The 13,262-nt window shown below is 40.4% G+C and overlaps 32 non-coding genes across 32 annotated transcripts; all 32 read left to right on the top strand.

The window, feature by feature from the left end:
• Positions 1 to 71: 71 nt before the first annotated feature.
• LOC143705084 (5S ribosomal RNA) lies at positions 72 to 190 on the top strand. Its single transcript, XR_013192018.1, has one exon. It is a non-coding gene; the product is annotated as a 5S ribosomal RNA (ribosomal RNA).
• A 372-nt stretch (positions 191 to 562) lies between these two features.
• LOC143705082 (5S ribosomal RNA) lies at positions 563 to 681 on the top strand. Its single transcript, XR_013192016.1, has one exon. It is a non-coding gene; the product is annotated as a 5S ribosomal RNA (ribosomal RNA).
• Positions 682 to 842: 161 nt separating this feature from the next.
• Positions 843 to 961, top strand: LOC143705081 (5S ribosomal RNA). Its single transcript, XR_013192015.1, has one exon. It is a non-coding gene; the product is annotated as a 5S ribosomal RNA (ribosomal RNA).
• A 372-nt stretch (positions 962 to 1,333) lies between these two features.
• Positions 1,334 to 1,452, top strand: LOC143705080 (5S ribosomal RNA). Its single transcript, XR_013192014.1, has one exon. It is a non-coding gene; the product is annotated as a 5S ribosomal RNA (ribosomal RNA).
• A 162-nt stretch (positions 1,453 to 1,614) lies between these two features.
• Positions 1,615 to 1,733, top strand: LOC143704660 (5S ribosomal RNA). The gene has a single exon (XR_013191608.1). It is a non-coding gene; the product is annotated as a 5S ribosomal RNA (ribosomal RNA).
• A 372-nt stretch (positions 1,734 to 2,105) lies between these two features.
• Positions 2,106 to 2,224, top strand: LOC143705079 (5S ribosomal RNA). The gene has a single exon (XR_013192013.1). It is a non-coding gene; the product is annotated as a 5S ribosomal RNA (ribosomal RNA).
• Positions 2,225 to 2,386: 162 nt separating this feature from the next.
• On the top strand, positions 2,387 to 2,505 carry LOC143705078 (5S ribosomal RNA). Its single transcript, XR_013192012.1, has one exon. It is a non-coding gene; the product is annotated as a 5S ribosomal RNA (ribosomal RNA).
• Positions 2,506 to 2,868: 363 nt separating this feature from the next.
• On the top strand, positions 2,869 to 2,987 carry LOC143705076 (5S ribosomal RNA). Its single transcript, XR_013192010.1, has one exon. It is a non-coding gene; the product is annotated as a 5S ribosomal RNA (ribosomal RNA).
• Positions 2,988 to 3,149: 162 nt separating this feature from the next.
• On the top strand, positions 3,150 to 3,268 carry LOC143704659 (5S ribosomal RNA). The gene has a single exon (XR_013191607.1). It is a non-coding gene; the product is annotated as a 5S ribosomal RNA (ribosomal RNA).
• Positions 3,269 to 3,640: 372 nt separating this feature from the next.
• On the top strand, positions 3,641 to 3,759 carry LOC143705075 (5S ribosomal RNA). The gene has a single exon (XR_013192009.1). It is a non-coding gene; the product is annotated as a 5S ribosomal RNA (ribosomal RNA).
• Positions 3,760 to 4,122: 363 nt separating this feature from the next.
• Positions 4,123 to 4,241, top strand: LOC143705074 (5S ribosomal RNA). Its single transcript, XR_013192008.1, has one exon. It is a non-coding gene; the product is annotated as a 5S ribosomal RNA (ribosomal RNA).
• Positions 4,242 to 4,402: 161 nt separating this feature from the next.
• On the top strand, positions 4,403 to 4,521 carry LOC143704657 (5S ribosomal RNA). The gene has a single exon (XR_013191606.1). It is a non-coding gene; the product is annotated as a 5S ribosomal RNA (ribosomal RNA).
• Positions 4,522 to 4,892: 371 nt separating this feature from the next.
• Positions 4,893 to 5,011, top strand: LOC143705073 (5S ribosomal RNA). The gene has a single exon (XR_013192007.1). It is a non-coding gene; the product is annotated as a 5S ribosomal RNA (ribosomal RNA).
• Positions 5,012 to 5,374: 363 nt separating this feature from the next.
• Positions 5,375 to 5,493, top strand: LOC143705072 (5S ribosomal RNA). The gene has a single exon (XR_013192006.1). It is a non-coding gene; the product is annotated as a 5S ribosomal RNA (ribosomal RNA).
• A 372-nt stretch (positions 5,494 to 5,865) lies between these two features.
• On the top strand, positions 5,866 to 5,984 carry LOC143705071 (5S ribosomal RNA). Its single transcript, XR_013192005.1, has one exon. It is a non-coding gene; the product is annotated as a 5S ribosomal RNA (ribosomal RNA).
• A 162-nt stretch (positions 5,985 to 6,146) lies between these two features.
• Positions 6,147 to 6,265, top strand: LOC143705070 (5S ribosomal RNA). Its single transcript, XR_013192004.1, has one exon. It is a non-coding gene; the product is annotated as a 5S ribosomal RNA (ribosomal RNA).
• Positions 6,266 to 6,637: 372 nt separating this feature from the next.
• Positions 6,638 to 6,756, top strand: LOC143705069 (5S ribosomal RNA). Its single transcript, XR_013192003.1, has one exon. It is a non-coding gene; the product is annotated as a 5S ribosomal RNA (ribosomal RNA).
• A 371-nt stretch (positions 6,757 to 7,127) lies between these two features.
• LOC143705068 (5S ribosomal RNA) lies at positions 7,128 to 7,246 on the top strand. Its single transcript, XR_013192002.1, has one exon. It is a non-coding gene; the product is annotated as a 5S ribosomal RNA (ribosomal RNA).
• Positions 7,247 to 7,408: 162 nt separating this feature from the next.
• Positions 7,409 to 7,527, top strand: LOC143705067 (5S ribosomal RNA). The gene has a single exon (XR_013192001.1). It is a non-coding gene; the product is annotated as a 5S ribosomal RNA (ribosomal RNA).
• A 363-nt stretch (positions 7,528 to 7,890) lies between these two features.
• LOC143705065 (5S ribosomal RNA) lies at positions 7,891 to 8,009 on the top strand. The gene has a single exon (XR_013191999.1). It is a non-coding gene; the product is annotated as a 5S ribosomal RNA (ribosomal RNA).
• Positions 8,010 to 8,380: 371 nt separating this feature from the next.
• LOC143705064 (5S ribosomal RNA) lies at positions 8,381 to 8,499 on the top strand. The gene has a single exon (XR_013191998.1). It is a non-coding gene; the product is annotated as a 5S ribosomal RNA (ribosomal RNA).
• Positions 8,500 to 8,870: 371 nt separating this feature from the next.
• On the top strand, positions 8,871 to 8,989 carry LOC143705063 (5S ribosomal RNA). Its single transcript, XR_013191997.1, has one exon. It is a non-coding gene; the product is annotated as a 5S ribosomal RNA (ribosomal RNA).
• Positions 8,990 to 9,151: 162 nt separating this feature from the next.
• On the top strand, positions 9,152 to 9,270 carry LOC143704656 (5S ribosomal RNA). Its single transcript, XR_013191605.1, has one exon. It is a non-coding gene; the product is annotated as a 5S ribosomal RNA (ribosomal RNA).
• Positions 9,271 to 9,642: 372 nt separating this feature from the next.
• LOC143705062 (5S ribosomal RNA) lies at positions 9,643 to 9,761 on the top strand. Its single transcript, XR_013191996.1, has one exon. It is a non-coding gene; the product is annotated as a 5S ribosomal RNA (ribosomal RNA).
• Positions 9,762 to 10,124: 363 nt separating this feature from the next.
• On the top strand, positions 10,125 to 10,243 carry LOC143705061 (5S ribosomal RNA). The gene has a single exon (XR_013191995.1). It is a non-coding gene; the product is annotated as a 5S ribosomal RNA (ribosomal RNA).
• A 373-nt stretch (positions 10,244 to 10,616) lies between these two features.
• LOC143705060 (5S ribosomal RNA) lies at positions 10,617 to 10,735 on the top strand. Its single transcript, XR_013191994.1, has one exon. It is a non-coding gene; the product is annotated as a 5S ribosomal RNA (ribosomal RNA).
• Positions 10,736 to 10,897: 162 nt separating this feature from the next.
• On the top strand, positions 10,898 to 11,016 carry LOC143705059 (5S ribosomal RNA). The gene has a single exon (XR_013191993.1). It is a non-coding gene; the product is annotated as a 5S ribosomal RNA (ribosomal RNA).
• A 372-nt stretch (positions 11,017 to 11,388) lies between these two features.
• LOC143705057 (5S ribosomal RNA) lies at positions 11,389 to 11,507 on the top strand. The gene has a single exon (XR_013191992.1). It is a non-coding gene; the product is annotated as a 5S ribosomal RNA (ribosomal RNA).
• A 372-nt stretch (positions 11,508 to 11,879) lies between these two features.
• On the top strand, positions 11,880 to 11,998 carry LOC143705056 (5S ribosomal RNA). The gene has a single exon (XR_013191991.1). It is a non-coding gene; the product is annotated as a 5S ribosomal RNA (ribosomal RNA).
• A 162-nt stretch (positions 11,999 to 12,160) lies between these two features.
• On the top strand, positions 12,161 to 12,279 carry LOC143705055 (5S ribosomal RNA). Its single transcript, XR_013191990.1, has one exon. It is a non-coding gene; the product is annotated as a 5S ribosomal RNA (ribosomal RNA).
• A 363-nt stretch (positions 12,280 to 12,642) lies between these two features.
• LOC143705053 (5S ribosomal RNA) lies at positions 12,643 to 12,761 on the top strand. Its single transcript, XR_013191988.1, has one exon. It is a non-coding gene; the product is annotated as a 5S ribosomal RNA (ribosomal RNA).
• Positions 12,762 to 13,132: 371 nt separating this feature from the next.
• LOC143705052 (5S ribosomal RNA) lies at positions 13,133 to 13,251 on the top strand. The gene has a single exon (XR_013191987.1). It is a non-coding gene; the product is annotated as a 5S ribosomal RNA (ribosomal RNA).
• The last annotated feature ends 11 nt before the right edge of the window (positions 13,252 to 13,262 follow it).

The following is a 13,262-nucleotide window of genomic DNA, read 5'->3' as shown; positions in this document are numbered from 1 at the left end:
CAAAAGTTGTTCTTAGTTTTCTTCACTAATGGTCTAACCTTTTAAATAGCCCAATTTTGGCAGCAGTTTTAGCTTACGGCCATACCACCTTGGGCACGCCCGATCTCGTCTGATCTCGGAAGCTAAGCAGGGTCGGGCCTGGTTAGTACTTGGATGGGAGACCGCCTGGGAATACCAGGTGCTGTAAGCTTTTAAAAAAAAAAAAAAAAAAAAAAAGAGTGCCTGAGCTTCAAAAAGCCTTAAAAAGTCTCTGAGATTCTTCAGAAAGCATGAAAGAGTTTGAGTTTTTTCAAAAGTTCTTCTTAGTCTTCTTCACTAATGGTCTAAGCTTTTAAATAAGGCCTGGTTAGTACTTGGATGGGAGGGCGCATGGGAATACTAGGTGTTGTAAGCTTTTTTAAGAAAAAAAAAAAAGAGTCCCTGAGCTTCTTCAAAAAGCCTTAAAAAGTCTCTGAGATTCTTCAGAAAGCAAGAAAGAGCTTGAGTTTTTTCAAAAGTTGTTCTTAGTTTTCTTCACTAATGGTCTAACCTTTTAAATAGCCCAATTTTGGCAGCAGTTTTAGCTTACGGCCATACCACCTTGGGCACGCCCGATCTCGTCTGATCTCGGAAGCTAAGCAGGGTCGGGCCTGGTTAGTACTTGGATGGGAGACCGCCTGGGAATACCAGGTGCTGTAAGCTTTTAAAAAAAAAAAAAGAGTCCCTGAGCTTCAAAAAGCCTTAAAAAGTCTCTGAGATTCTTCAGAAAGCATGAAAGAGTTTGAGTTTTTTCAAAAGTTGTTCTTAGTTTTCTTCACTAATGGTCTAACCTTTTAAATAGCCCAATTTTGGCAGCAGTTTTCGCTTACGGCCATACCACCTTGGGCACGCCCGATCTCGTCTGATCTCGGAAGCTAAGCAGGGTCGGGCCTGGTTAGTACTTGGATGGGAGACCGCCTGGGAATACCAGGTGCTGTAAGCTTTTAAAAAAAAAAAATAAAAAAAAAAGAGTGCCTGAGCTTCAAAAAGCCTTAAAAAGTCTCTGAGATTCTTCAGAAAGCATGAAAGAGTTTGAGTTTTTTCAAAAGTTCTTCTTAGTCTTCTTCACTAATGGTCTAAGCTTTTAAATAAGGCCTGGTTAGTACTTGGATGGGAGGCCGCATGGGAATACTAGGTGTTGTAAGCTTTTTTAAGAAAAAAAAAAAAGAGTCCCTGAGCTTCTTCAAAAAGCCTTAAAAAGTCTCTGAGATTCTTCAGAAAGCATGAAAGAGCTTGAGTTTTTTCAAAAGTTGTTCTTAGTTTTCTTCACTAATGGTCTAACCTTTTAAATAGCCCAATTTTGGCAGCAGTTTTAGCTTACGGCCATACCACCTTGGGCACGCCCGATCTCGTCTGATCTCGGAAGCTAAGCAGGGTCGGGCCTGGTTAGTACTTGGATGGGAGACCGCCTGGGAATACCAGGTGCTGTAAGCTTTTAAAAAAAAAAAAAAGAGTGCCTGAGCTTCAAAAAGCCTTAAAAAGTCTCTGAGATTCTTCAGAAAGCATGAAAGAGCTTGAGTTTTTTCAAAAGTTGTTCTTAGTTTTCTTCACTAATGGTCTAACCTTTTAAATAGCCCAATTTTGGCAGCAGTTTTAGCTTACGGCCATACCACCTTGGGCACGCCCGATCTCGTCTGATCTCGGAAGCTAAGCAGGGTGGGGCCTGGTTAGTACTTGGATGGGAGACCGCCTGGGAATACCAGGTGCTGTAAGCTTTTAAAAAAAAAAAATAAAAAAAAAAGAGTGCCTGAGCTTCAAAAAGCCTTAAAAAGTCTCTGAGATTCTTCAGAAAGCATGAAAGAGTTTGAGTTTTTTCAAAAGTTCTTCTTAGTCTTCTTCACTAATGGTCTAAGCTTTTAAATAAGGCCTGGTTAGTACTTGGATGGGAGGCCGCATGGGAATACTAGGTGTTGTAAGCTTTTTTAAGAAAAAAAAAAAAGAGTCCCTGAGCTTCTTCAAAAACCCTTAAAAAGTCTCTGAGATTCTTCAGAAAGCATGAAAGAGTTTGAGTTTTTTCAAAAGTTGTTCTTAGTTTTCTTCACTAATGGTCTAACCTTTTAAATAGCCCAATTTTGGCAGCAGTTTTCGCTTACGGCCATACCACCTTGGGCACGCCCGATCTCGTCTGATCTCGGAAGCTAAGCAGGGTCGGGCCTGGTTAGTACTTGGATGGGAGACCGCCTGGGAATACCAGGTGCTGTAAGCTTTTAAAAAAAAAAAAAAGAGTGCCTGAGCTTCAAAAAGCCTTAAAAAGTCTCTGAGATTCTTCAGAAAGCATGAAAGAGTTTGAGTTTTTTCAAAAGTTGTTCTTAGTTTTCTTCACTAATGGTCTAACCTTTTAAATAGCCCAATTTTGGCAGCAGTATTCGCTTACGGCCATACCACCTTGGGCACGCCCGATCTCGTCTGATCTCGGAAGCTAAGCAGGGTCGGGCCTGGTTAGTACTTGGATGGGAGACCGCCTGGGAATACCAGGTGCTGTAAGCTTTTAAAAAAAAAAAAAAGAGTCCCTGAGCTTCAAAAAGCCTTAAAAAGTCTCTGAGATTCTTCAGAAAGCATGAAAGAGTTTGAGTTTTTTCAAAAGTTCTTCTTAGTCTTCTTCACTAATGGTCTAAGCTTTTAAATAAGGCCTGGTTAGTACTTGGATGGGAGGCCGCATGGGAATACTAGGTGTTGTAAGCTTTTTTAAGAAAAAAAAAAAAGAGTCCCTGAGCTTCTTCAAAAAGCCTTAAAAAGTCTCTGAGATTCTTCAGAAAGCATGAAAGAGCTTGAGTTTTTTCAAAAGTTGTTCTTAGTTTTCTTCACTAATGGTCTAACCTTTTAAATAGCCCAATTTTGGCAGCAGTTTTAGCTTACGGCCATACCACCTTGGGCACGCCCGATCTCGTCTGATCTCGGAAGCTAAGCAGGGTCGGGCCTGGTTAGTACTTGGATGGGAGACCGCCTGGGAATACCAGGTGCTGTAAGCTTTTAAAAAAAAAAAAAAGAGTCCCTGAGCTTCAAAAAGCCTTAAAAAGTCTCTGAGATTCTTCAGAAAGCATGAAAGAGTTTGAGTTTTTTCAAAAGTTGTTCTTAGTTTTCTTCACTAATGGTCTAACCTTTTAAATAGCCCAATTTTGGCAGCAGTTTTAGCTTACGGCCATACCACCTTGGGCACGCCCGATCTCGTCTGATCTCGGAAGCTAAGCAGGGTGGGGCCTGGTTAGTACTTGGATGGGAGACCGCCTGGGAATACCAGGTGCTGTAAGCTTTTAAAAAAAAAAAATAAAAAAAAAAGAGTGCCTGAGCTTCAAAAAGCCTTAAAAAGTCTCTGAGATTCTTCAGAAAGCATGAAAGAGTTTGAGTTTTTTCAAAAGTTCTTCTTAGTCTTCTTCACTAATGGTCTAAGCTTTTAAATAAGGCCTGGTTAGTACTTGGATGGGAGGCCGCATGGGAATACTAGGTGTTGTAAGCTTTTTTAAGAAAAAAAAAAAAGAGTCCCTGAGCTTCTTCAAAAAGCCTTAAAAAGTCTCTGAGATTCTTCAGAAAGCATGAAAGAGCTTGAGTTTTTTCAAAAGTTGTTCTTAGTTTTCTTCACTAATGGTCTAACCTTTTAAATAGCCCAATTTTGGCAGCAGTATTCGCTTACGGCCATACCACCTTGGGCACGCCCGATCTCGTCTGATCTCGGAAGCTAAGCAGGGTCGGGCCTGGTTAGTACTTGGATGGGAGACCGCCTGGGAATACCAGGTGCTGTAAGCTTTTAAAAAAAAAAAAAAGAGTCCCTGAGCTTCAAAAAGCCTTAAAAAGTCTCTGAGATTCTTCAGAAAGCATGAAAGAGTTTGAGTTTTTTCAAAAGTTCTTCTTAGTCTTCTTCACTAATGGTCTAAGCTTTTAAATAAGGCCTGGTTAGTACTTGGATGGGAGGCCGCATGGGAATACTAGGTGTTGTAAGCTTTTTTAAGAAAAAAAAAAAAGAGTCCCTGAGCTTCTTCAAAAAGCCTTAAAAAGTCTCTGAGATTCTTCAGAAAGCATGAAAGAGCTTGAGTTTTTTCAAAAGTTGTTCTTAGTTTTCTTCACTAATGGTCTAACCTTTTAAATAGCCCAATTTTGGCAGCAGTTTTAGCTTACGGCCATACCACCTTGGGCACGCCCGATCTCGTCTGATCTCGGAAGCTAAGCAGGGTCGGGCCTGGTTAGTACTTGGATGGGAGACCGCCTGGGAATACCAGGTGCTGTAAGCTTTTAAAAAAAAAAAAAGAGTCCCTGAGCTTCAAAAAGCCTTAAAAAGTCTCTGAGATTCTTCAGAAAGCATGAAAGAGTTTGAGTTTTTTCAAAAGTTGTTCTTAGTTTTCTTCACTAATGGTCTAACCTTTTAAATAGCCCAATTTTGGCAGCAGTTTTAGCTTACGGCCATACCACCTTGGGCACGCCCGATCTCGTCTGATCTCGGAAGCTAAGCAGGGTGGGGCCTGGTTAGTACTTGGATGGGAGACCGCCTGGGAATACCAGGTGCTGTAAGCTTTTAAAAAAAAAAAATAAAAAAAAAGAGTGCCTGAGCTTCAAAAAGCCTTAAAAAGTCTCTGAGATTCTTCAGAAAGCATGAAAGAGTTTGAGTTTTTTCAAAAGTTCTTCTTAGTCTTCTTCACTAATGGTCTAAGCTTTTAAATAAGGCCTGGTTAGTACTTGGATGGGAGGCCGCATGGGAATACTAGGTGTTGTAAGCTTTTTTAAGAAAAAAAAAAAAGAGTCCCTGAGCTTCTTCAAAAAGCCTTAAAAAGTCTCTGAGATTCTTCAGAAAGCATGAAAGAGCTTGAGTTTTTTCAAAAGTTGTTCTTAGTTTTCTTCACTAATGGTCTAACCTTTTAAATAGCCCAATTTTGGCAGCAGTATTCGCTTACGGCCATACCACCTTGGGCACGCCCGATCTCGTCTGATCTCGGAAGCTAAGCAGGGTCGGGCCTGGTTAGTACTTGGATGGGAGACCGCCTGGGAATACCAGGTGCTGTAAGCTTTTAAAAAAAAAAAAAAGAGTCCCTGAGCTTCAAAAAGCCTTAAAAAGTCTCTGAGATTCTTCAGAAAGCATGAAAGAGTTTGAGTTTTTTCAAAAGTTCTTCTTAGTCTTCTTCACTAATGGTCTAAGCTTTTAAATAAGGCCTGGTTAGTACTTGGATGGGAGGCCGCATGGGAATACTAGGTGTTGTAAGCTTTTTTAAGAAAAAAAAAAAAGAGTCCCTGAGCTTCTTCAAAAAGCCTTAAAAAGTCTCTGAGATTCTTCAGAAAGCATGAAAGAGCTTGAGTTTTTTCAAAAGTTGTTCTTAGTTTTCTTCACTAATGGTCTAACCTTTTAAATAGCCCAATTTTGGCAGCAGTTTTAGCTTACGGCCATACCACCTTGGGCACGCCCGATCTCGTCTGATCTCGGAAGCTAAGCAGGGTCGGGCCTGGTTAGTACTTGGATGGGAGACCGCCTGGGAATACCAGGTGCTGTAAGCTTTTAAAAAAAAAAAAAAAAAAAAAAAGAGTGCCTGAGCTTCAAAAAGCCTTAAAAAGTCTCTGAGATTCTTCAGAAAGCATGAAAGAGTTTGAGTTTTTTCAAAAGTTCTTCTTAGTCTTCTTCACTAATGGTCTAAGCTTTTAAATAAGGCCTGGTTAGTACTTGGATGGGAGGGCGCATGGGAATACTAGGTGTTGTAAGCTTTTTTAAGAAAAAAAAAAAAGAGTCCCTGAGCTTCTTCAAAAAGCCTTAAAAAGTCTCTGAGATTCTTCAGAAAGCAAGAAAGAGCTTGAGTTTTTTCAAAAGTTGTTCTTAGTTTTCTTCACTAATGGTCTAACCTTTTAAATAGCCCAATTTTGGCAGCAGTTTTAGCTTACGGCCATACCACCTTGGGCACGCCCGATCTCGTCTGATCTCGGAAGCTAAGCAGGGTCGGGCCTGGTTAGTACTTGGATGGGAGACCGCCTGGGAATACCAGGTGCTGTAAGCTTTTAAAAAAAAAAAAAAGAGTCCCTGAGCTTCAAAAAGCCTTAAAAAGTCTCTGAGATTCTTCAGAAAGCATGAAAGAGTTTGAGTTTTTTCAAAAGTTGTTCTTAGTTTTCTTCACTAATGGTCTAACCTTTTAAATAGCCCAATTTTGGCAGCAGTTTTCGCTTACGGCCATACCACCTTGGGCACGCCCGATCTCGTCTGATCTCGGAAGCTAAGCAGGGTCGGGCCTGGTTAGTACTTGGATGGGAGACCGCCTGGGAATACCAGGTGCTGTAAGCTTTTAAAAAAAAAAAATAAAAAAAAAAGAGTGCCTGAGCTTCAAAAAGCCTTAAAAAGTCTCTGAGATTCTTCAGAAAGCATGAAAGAGTTTGAGTTTTTTCAAAAGTTCTTCTTAGTCTTCTTCACTAATGGTCTAAGCTTTTAAATAAGGCCTGGTTAGTACTTGGATGGGAGGCCGCATGGGAATACTAGGTGTTGTAAGCTTTTTTAAGAAAAAAAAAAAAGAGTCCCTGAGCTTCTTCAAAAAGCCTTAAAAAGTCTCTGAGATTCTTCAGAAAGCATGAAAGAGCTTGAGTTTTTTCAAAAGTTGTTCTTAGTTTTCTTCACTAATGGTCTAACCTTTTAAATAGCCCAATTTTGGCAGCAGTTTTAGCTTACGGCCATACCACCTTGGGCACGCCCGATCTCGTCTGATCTCGGAAGCTAAGCAGGGTCGGGCCTGGTTAGTACTTGGATGGGAGACCGCCTGGGAATACCAGGTGCTGTAAGCTTTTAAAAAAAAAAAAAAAAAAAAAAGAGTGCCTGAGCTTCAAAAAGCCTTAAAAAGTCTCTGAGATTCTTCAGAAAGCATGAAAGAGTTTGAGTTTTTTCAAAAGTTCTTCTTAGTCTTCTTCACTAATGGTCTAAGCTTTTAAATAAGGCCTGGTTAGTACTTGGATGGGAGGCCGCATGGGAATACTAGGTGTTGTAAGCTTTTTTAAGAAAAAAAAAAAAGAGTCCCTGAGCTTCTTCAAAAACCCTTAAAAAGTCTCTGAGATTCTTCAGAAAGCATGAAAGAGTTTGAGTTTTTTCAAAAGTTGTTCTTAGTTTTCTTCACTAATGGTCTAACCTTTTAAATAGCCCAATTTTGGCAGCAGTTTTCGCTTACGGCCATACCACCTTGGGCACGCCCGATCTCGTCTGATCTCGGAAGCTAAGCAGGGTCGGGCCTGGTTAGTACTTGGATGGGAGACCGCCTGGGAATACCAGGTGCTGTAAGCTTTTAAAAAAAAAAAAAAGAGTGCCTGAGCTTCAAAAAGCCTTAAAAAGTCTCTGAGATTCTTCAGAAAGCATGAAAGAGTTTGAGTTTTTTCAAAAGTTGTTCTTAGTTTTCTTCACTAATGGTCTAACCTTTTAAATAGCCCAATTTTGGCAGCAGTATTCGCTTACGGCCATACCACCTTGGGCACGCCCGATCTCGTCTGATCTCGGAAGCTAAGCAGGGTCGGGCCTGGTTAGTACTTGGATGGGAGACCGCCTGGGAATACCAGGTGCTGTAAGCTTTTAAAAAAAAAAAAAAGAGTCCCTGAGCTTCAAAAAGCCTTAAAAAGTCTCTGAGATTCTTCAGAAAGCATGAAAGAGTTTGAGTTTTTTCAAAAGTTCTTCTTAGTCTTCTTCACTAATGGTCTAAGCTTTTAAATAAGGCCTGGTTAGTACTTGGATGGGAGGCCGCATGGGAATACTAGGTGTTGTAAGCTTTTTTAAGAAAAAAAAAAAAGAGTCCCTGAGCTTCTTCAAAAAGCCTTAAAAAGTCTCTGAGATTCTTCAGAAAGCATGAAAGAGCTTGAGTTTTTTCAAAAGTTGTTCTTAGTTTTCTTCACTAATGGTCTAACCTTTTAAATAGCCCAATTTTGGCAGCAGTTTTAGCTTACGGCCATACCACCTTGGGCACGCCCGATCTCGTCTGATCTCGGAAGCTAAGCAGGGTCGGGCCTGGTTAGTACTTGGATGGGAGACCGCCTGGGAATACCAGGTGCTGTAAGCTTTTAAAAAAAAAAAAAAAAAAAAAAGAGTGCCTGAGCTTCAAAAAGCCTTAAAAAGTCTCTGAGATTCTTCAGAAAGCATGAAAGAGTTTGAGTTTTTTCAAAAGTTCTTCTTAGTCTTCTTCACTAATGGTCTAAGCTTTTAAATAAGGCCTGGTTAGTACTTGGATGGGAGGCCGCATGGGAATACTAGGTGTTGTAATCTTTTTTAAGAAAAAAAAAAAAGAGTCCCTGAGCTTCTTCAAAAAGCCTTAAAAAGTCTCTGAGATTCTTCAGAAAGCATGAAAGAGCTTGAGTTTTTTCAAAAGTTGTTCTTAGTTTTCTTCACTAATGGTCTAACCTTTTAAATAGCCCAATTTTGGCAGCAGTTTTAGCTTACGGCCATACCACCTTGGGCACGCCCGATCTCGTCTGATCTCGGAAGCTAAGCAGGGTCGGGCCTGGTTAGTACTTGGATGGGAGACCGCCTGGGAATACCAGGTGCTGTAAGCTTTTAAAAAAAAAAAAAAAAAAAAAAGAGTGCCTGAGCTTCAAAAAGCCTTAAAAAGTCTCTGAGATTCTTCAGAAAGCATGAAAGAGTTTGAGTTTTTTCAAAAGTTCTTCTTAGTCTTCTTCACTAATGGTCTAAGCTTTTAAATAAGGCCTGGTTAGTACTTGGATGGGAGGCCGCATGGGAATACTAGGTGTTGTAAGCTTTTTTAAGAAAAAAAAAAAAGAGTCCCTGAGCTTCTTCAAAAAGCCTTAAAAAGTCTCTGAGATTCTTCAGAAAGCATGAAAGAGCTTGAGTTTTTTCAAAAGTTGTTCTTAGTTTTCTTCACTAATGGTCTAACCTTTTAAATAGCCCAATTTTGGCAGCAGTTTTAGCTTACGGCCATACCACCTTGGGCACGCCCGATCTCGTCTGATCTCGGAAGCTAAGCAGGGTCGGGCCTGGTTAGTACTTGGATGGGAGACCGCCTGGGAATACCAGGTGCTGTAAGCTTTTAAAAAAAAAAAAAAGAGTGCCTGAGCTTCAAAAAGCCTTAAAAAGTCTCTGAGATTCTTCAGAAAGCATGAAAGAGCTTGAGTTTTTTCAAAAGTTGTTCTTAGTTTTCTTCACTAATGGTCTAACCTTTTAAATAGCCCAATTTTGGCAGCAGTTTTAGCTTACGGCCATACCACCTTGGGCACGCCCGATCTCGTCTGATCTCGGAAGCTAAGCAGGGTGGGGCCTGGTTAGTACTTGGATGGGAGACCGCCTGGGAATACCAGGTGCTGTAAGCTTTTAAAAAAAAAAAATAAAAAAAAAAGAGTGCCTGAGCTTCAAAAAGCCTTAAAAAGTCTCTGAGATTCTTCAGAAAGCATGAAAGAGTTTGAGTTTTTTCAAAAGTTCTTCTTAGTCTTCTTCACTAATGGTCTAAGCTTTTAAATAAGGCCTGGTTAGTACTTGGATGGGAGGCCGCATGGGAATACTAGGTGTTGTAAGCTTTTTTAAGAAAAAAAAAAAAGAGTCCCTGAGCTTCTTCAAAAAGCCTTAAAAAGTCTCTGAGATTCTTCAGAAAGCATGAAAGAGCTTGAGTTTTTTCAAAAGTTGTTCTTAGTTTTCTTCACTAATGGTCTAACCTTTTAAATAGCCCAATTTTGGCAGCAGTATTCGCTTACGGCCATACCACCTTGGGCACGCCCGATCTCGTCTGATCTCGGAAGCTAAGCAGGGTCGGGCCTGGTTAGTACTTGGATGGGAGACCGCCTGGGAATACCAGGTGCTGTAAGCTTTTAAAAAAAAAAAAAAGAGTCCCTGAGCTTCAAAAAGCCTTAAAAAGTCTCTGAGATTCTTCAGAAAGCATGAAAGAGTTTGAGTTTTTTCAAAAGTTCTTCTTAGTCTTCTTCACTAATGGTCTAAGCTTTTAAATAAGGCCTGGTTAGTACTTGGATGGGAGGCCGCATGGGAATACTAGGTGTTGTAAGCTTTTTTAAGAAAAAAAAAAAAGAGTCCCTGAGCTTCTTCAAAAAGCCTTAAAAAGTCTCTGAGATTCTTCAGAAAGCATGAAAGAGCTTGAGTTTTTTCAAAAGTTGTTCTTAGTTTTCTTCACTAATGGTCTAACCTTTTAAATAGCCCAATTTTGGCAGCAGTTTTAGCTTACGGCCATACCACCTTGGGCACGCCCGATCTCGTCTGATCTCGGAAGCTAAGCAGGGTCGGGCCTGGTTAGTACTTGGATGGGAGACCGCCTGGGAATACCAGGTGCTGTAAGCTTTTAAAAAAAAAAAAAAAAAAAAAAAAGAGTGCCTGAGCTTCAAAAAGCCTTAAAAAGTCTCTGAGATTCTTCAGAAAGCATGAAAGAGTTTGAGTTTTTTCAAAAGTTCTTCTTAGTCTTCTTCACTAATGGTCTAAGCTTTTAAATAAGGCCTGGTTAGTACTTGGATGGGAGGGCGCATGGGAATACTAGGTGTTGTAAGCTTTTTTAAGAAAAAAAAAAAAGAGTCCCTGAGCTTCTTCAAAAAGCCTTAAAAAGTCTCTGAGATTCTTCAGAAAGCAAGAAAGAGCTTGAGTTTTTTCAAAAGTTGTTCTTAGTTTTCTTCACTAATGGTCTAACCTTTTAAATAGCCCAATTTTGGCAGCAGTTTTAGCTTACGGCCATACCACCTTGGGCACGCCCGATCTCGTCTGATCTCGGAAGCTAAGCAGGGTCGGGCCTGGTTAGTACTTGGATGGGAGACCGCCTGGGAATACCAGGTGCTGTAAGCTTTTAAAAAAAAAAAAAAGAGTCCCTGAGCTTCAAAAAGCCTTAAAAAGTCTCTGAGATTCTTCAGAAAGCATGAAAGAGTTTGAGTTTTTTCAAAAGTTGTTCTTAGTTTTCTTCACTAATGGTCTAACCTTTTAAATAGCCCAATTTTGGCAGCAGTTTTCGCTTACGGCCATACCACCTTGGGCACGCCCGATCTCGTCTGATCTCGGAAGCTAAGCAGGGTCGGGCCTGGTTAGTACTTGGATGGGAGACCGCCTGGGAATACCAGGTGCTGTAAGCTTTTAAAAAAAAAAAATAAAAAAAAAAGAGTGCCTGAGCTTCAAAAAGCCTTAAAAAGTCTCTGAGATTCTTCAGAAAGCATGAAAGAGTTTGAGTTTTTTCAAAAGTTCTTCTTAGTCTTCTTCACTAATGGTCTAAGCTTTTAAATAAGGCCTGGTTAGTACTTGGATGGGAGGCCGCATGGGAATACTAGGTGTTGTAAGCTTTTTTAAGAAAAAAAAAAAAGAGTCCCTGAGCTTCTTCAAAAAGCCTTAAAAAGTCTCTGAGATTCTTCAGAAAGCATGAAAGAGCTTGAGTTTTTTCAAAAGTTGTTCTTAGTTTTCTTCACTAATGGTCTAACCTTTTAAATAGCCCAATTTTGGCAGCAGTTTTAGCTTACGGCCATACCACCTTGGGCACGCCCGATCTCGTCTGATCTCGGAAGCTAAGCAGGGTCGGGCCTGGTTAGTACTTGGATGGGAGACCGCCTGGGAATACCAGGTGCTGTAAGCTTTTAAAAAAAAAAAAAAAAAAAAAAAGAGTGCCTGAGCTTCAAAAAGCCTTAAAAAGTCTCTGAGATTCTTCAGAAAGCATGAAAGAGTTTGAGTTTTTTCAAAAGTTCTTCTTAGTCTTCTTCACTAATGGTCTAAGCTTTTAAATAAGGCCTGGTTAGTACTTGGATGGGAGGCCGCATGGGAATACTAGGTGTTGTAAGCTTTTTTAAGAAAAAAAAAAAAGAGTCCCTGAGCTTCTTCAAAAACCCTTAAAAAGTCTCTGAGATTCTTCAGAAAGCATGAAAGAGTTTGAGTTTTTTCAAAAGTTGTTCTTAGTTTTCTTCACTAATGGTCTAACCTTTTAAATAGCCCAATTTTGGCAGCAGTTTTCGCTTACGGCCATACCACCTTGGGCACGCCCGATCTCGTCTGATCTCGGAAGCTAAGCAGGGTCGGGCCTGGTTAGTACTTGGATGGGAGACCGCCTGGGAATACCAGGTGCTGTAAGCTTTTAAAAAAAAAAAAAAGAGTGCCTGAGCTTCAAAAAGCCTTAAAAAGTCTCTGAGATTCTTCAGAAAGCATGAAAGAGTTTGAGTTTTTTCAAAAGTTGTTCTTAGTTTTCTTCACTAATGGTCTAACCTTTTAAATAGCCCAATTTTGGCAGCAGTATTCGCTTACGGCCATACCACCTTGGGCACGCCCGATCTCGTCTGATCTCGGAAGCTAAGCAGGGTCGGGCCTGGTTAGTACTTGGATGGGAGACCGCCTGGGAATACCAGGTGCTGTAAGCTTTTAAAAAAAAAAAAAAGAGTCCCTGAGCTTCAAAAAGCCTTAAAAAGTCTCTGAGATTCTTCAGAAAGCATGAAAGAGTTTGAGTTTTTTCAAAAGTTCTTCTTAGTCTTCTTCACTAATGGTCTAAGCTTTTAAATAAGGCCTGGTTAGTACTTGGATGGGAGGCCGCATGGGAATACTAGGTGTTGTAAGCTTTTTTAAGAAAAAAAAAAAAGAGTCCCTGAGCTTCTTCAAAAAGCCTTAAAAAGTCTCTGAGATTCTTCAGAAAGCATGAAAGAGCTTGAGTTTTTTCAAAAGTTGTTCTTAGTTTTCTTCACTAATGGTCTAACCTTTTAAATAGCCCAATTTTGGCAGCAGTTTTAGCTTACGGCCATACCACCTTGGGCACGCCCGATCTCGTCTGATCTCGGAAGCTAAGCAGGGTCGGGCCTGGTTAGTACTTGGATGGGAGACCGCCTGGGAATACCAGGTGCTGTAAGCTTTTAAAAAAAAAAAAAAAAAAAAAAGAGTGCCTGAGCTTCAAAAAGCCTTAAAAAGTCTCTGAGATTCTTCAGAAAGCATGAAAGAGTTTGAGTTTTTTCAAAAGTTCTTCTTAGTCTTCTTCACTAATGGTCTAAGCTTTTAAATAAGGCCTGGTTAGTACTTGGATGGGAGGCCGCATGGGAATACTAGGTGTTGTAATCTTTTTTAAGAAAAAAAAAAAAGAGTCCCTGAGCTTCTTCAAAAAGCCTTAAAAAGTCTCTGAGATTCTTCAGAAAGCATGAAAGAGCTTGAGTTTTTTCAAAAGTTGTTCTTAGTTTTCTTCACTAATGGTCTAACCTTTTAAATAGCCCAATTTTGGCAGCAGTTTTAGCTTACGGCCATACCACCTTGGGCACGCCCGATCTCGTCTGATCTCGGAAGCTAAGCAGGGTCGGGCCTGGTTAGTACTTGGATGGGAGACCGCCTGGGAATACCAGGTGCTGTAAGCTTTTAAAAAAAA

This window comes from Siphateles boraxobius, unplaced genomic scaffold, assembly GCF_051911475.1.
Source record: "Siphateles boraxobius isolate OS27281-9 unplaced genomic scaffold, OSU_SipBor_1 390, whole genome shotgun sequence".
NCBI lineage: Eukaryota > Metazoa > Chordata > Actinopteri > Cypriniformes > Leuciscidae > Siphateles > Siphateles boraxobius.
Note: the sequence above shows the minus strand (reverse complement) of the source record. Positions and strands in the feature narration are given on the sequence as shown.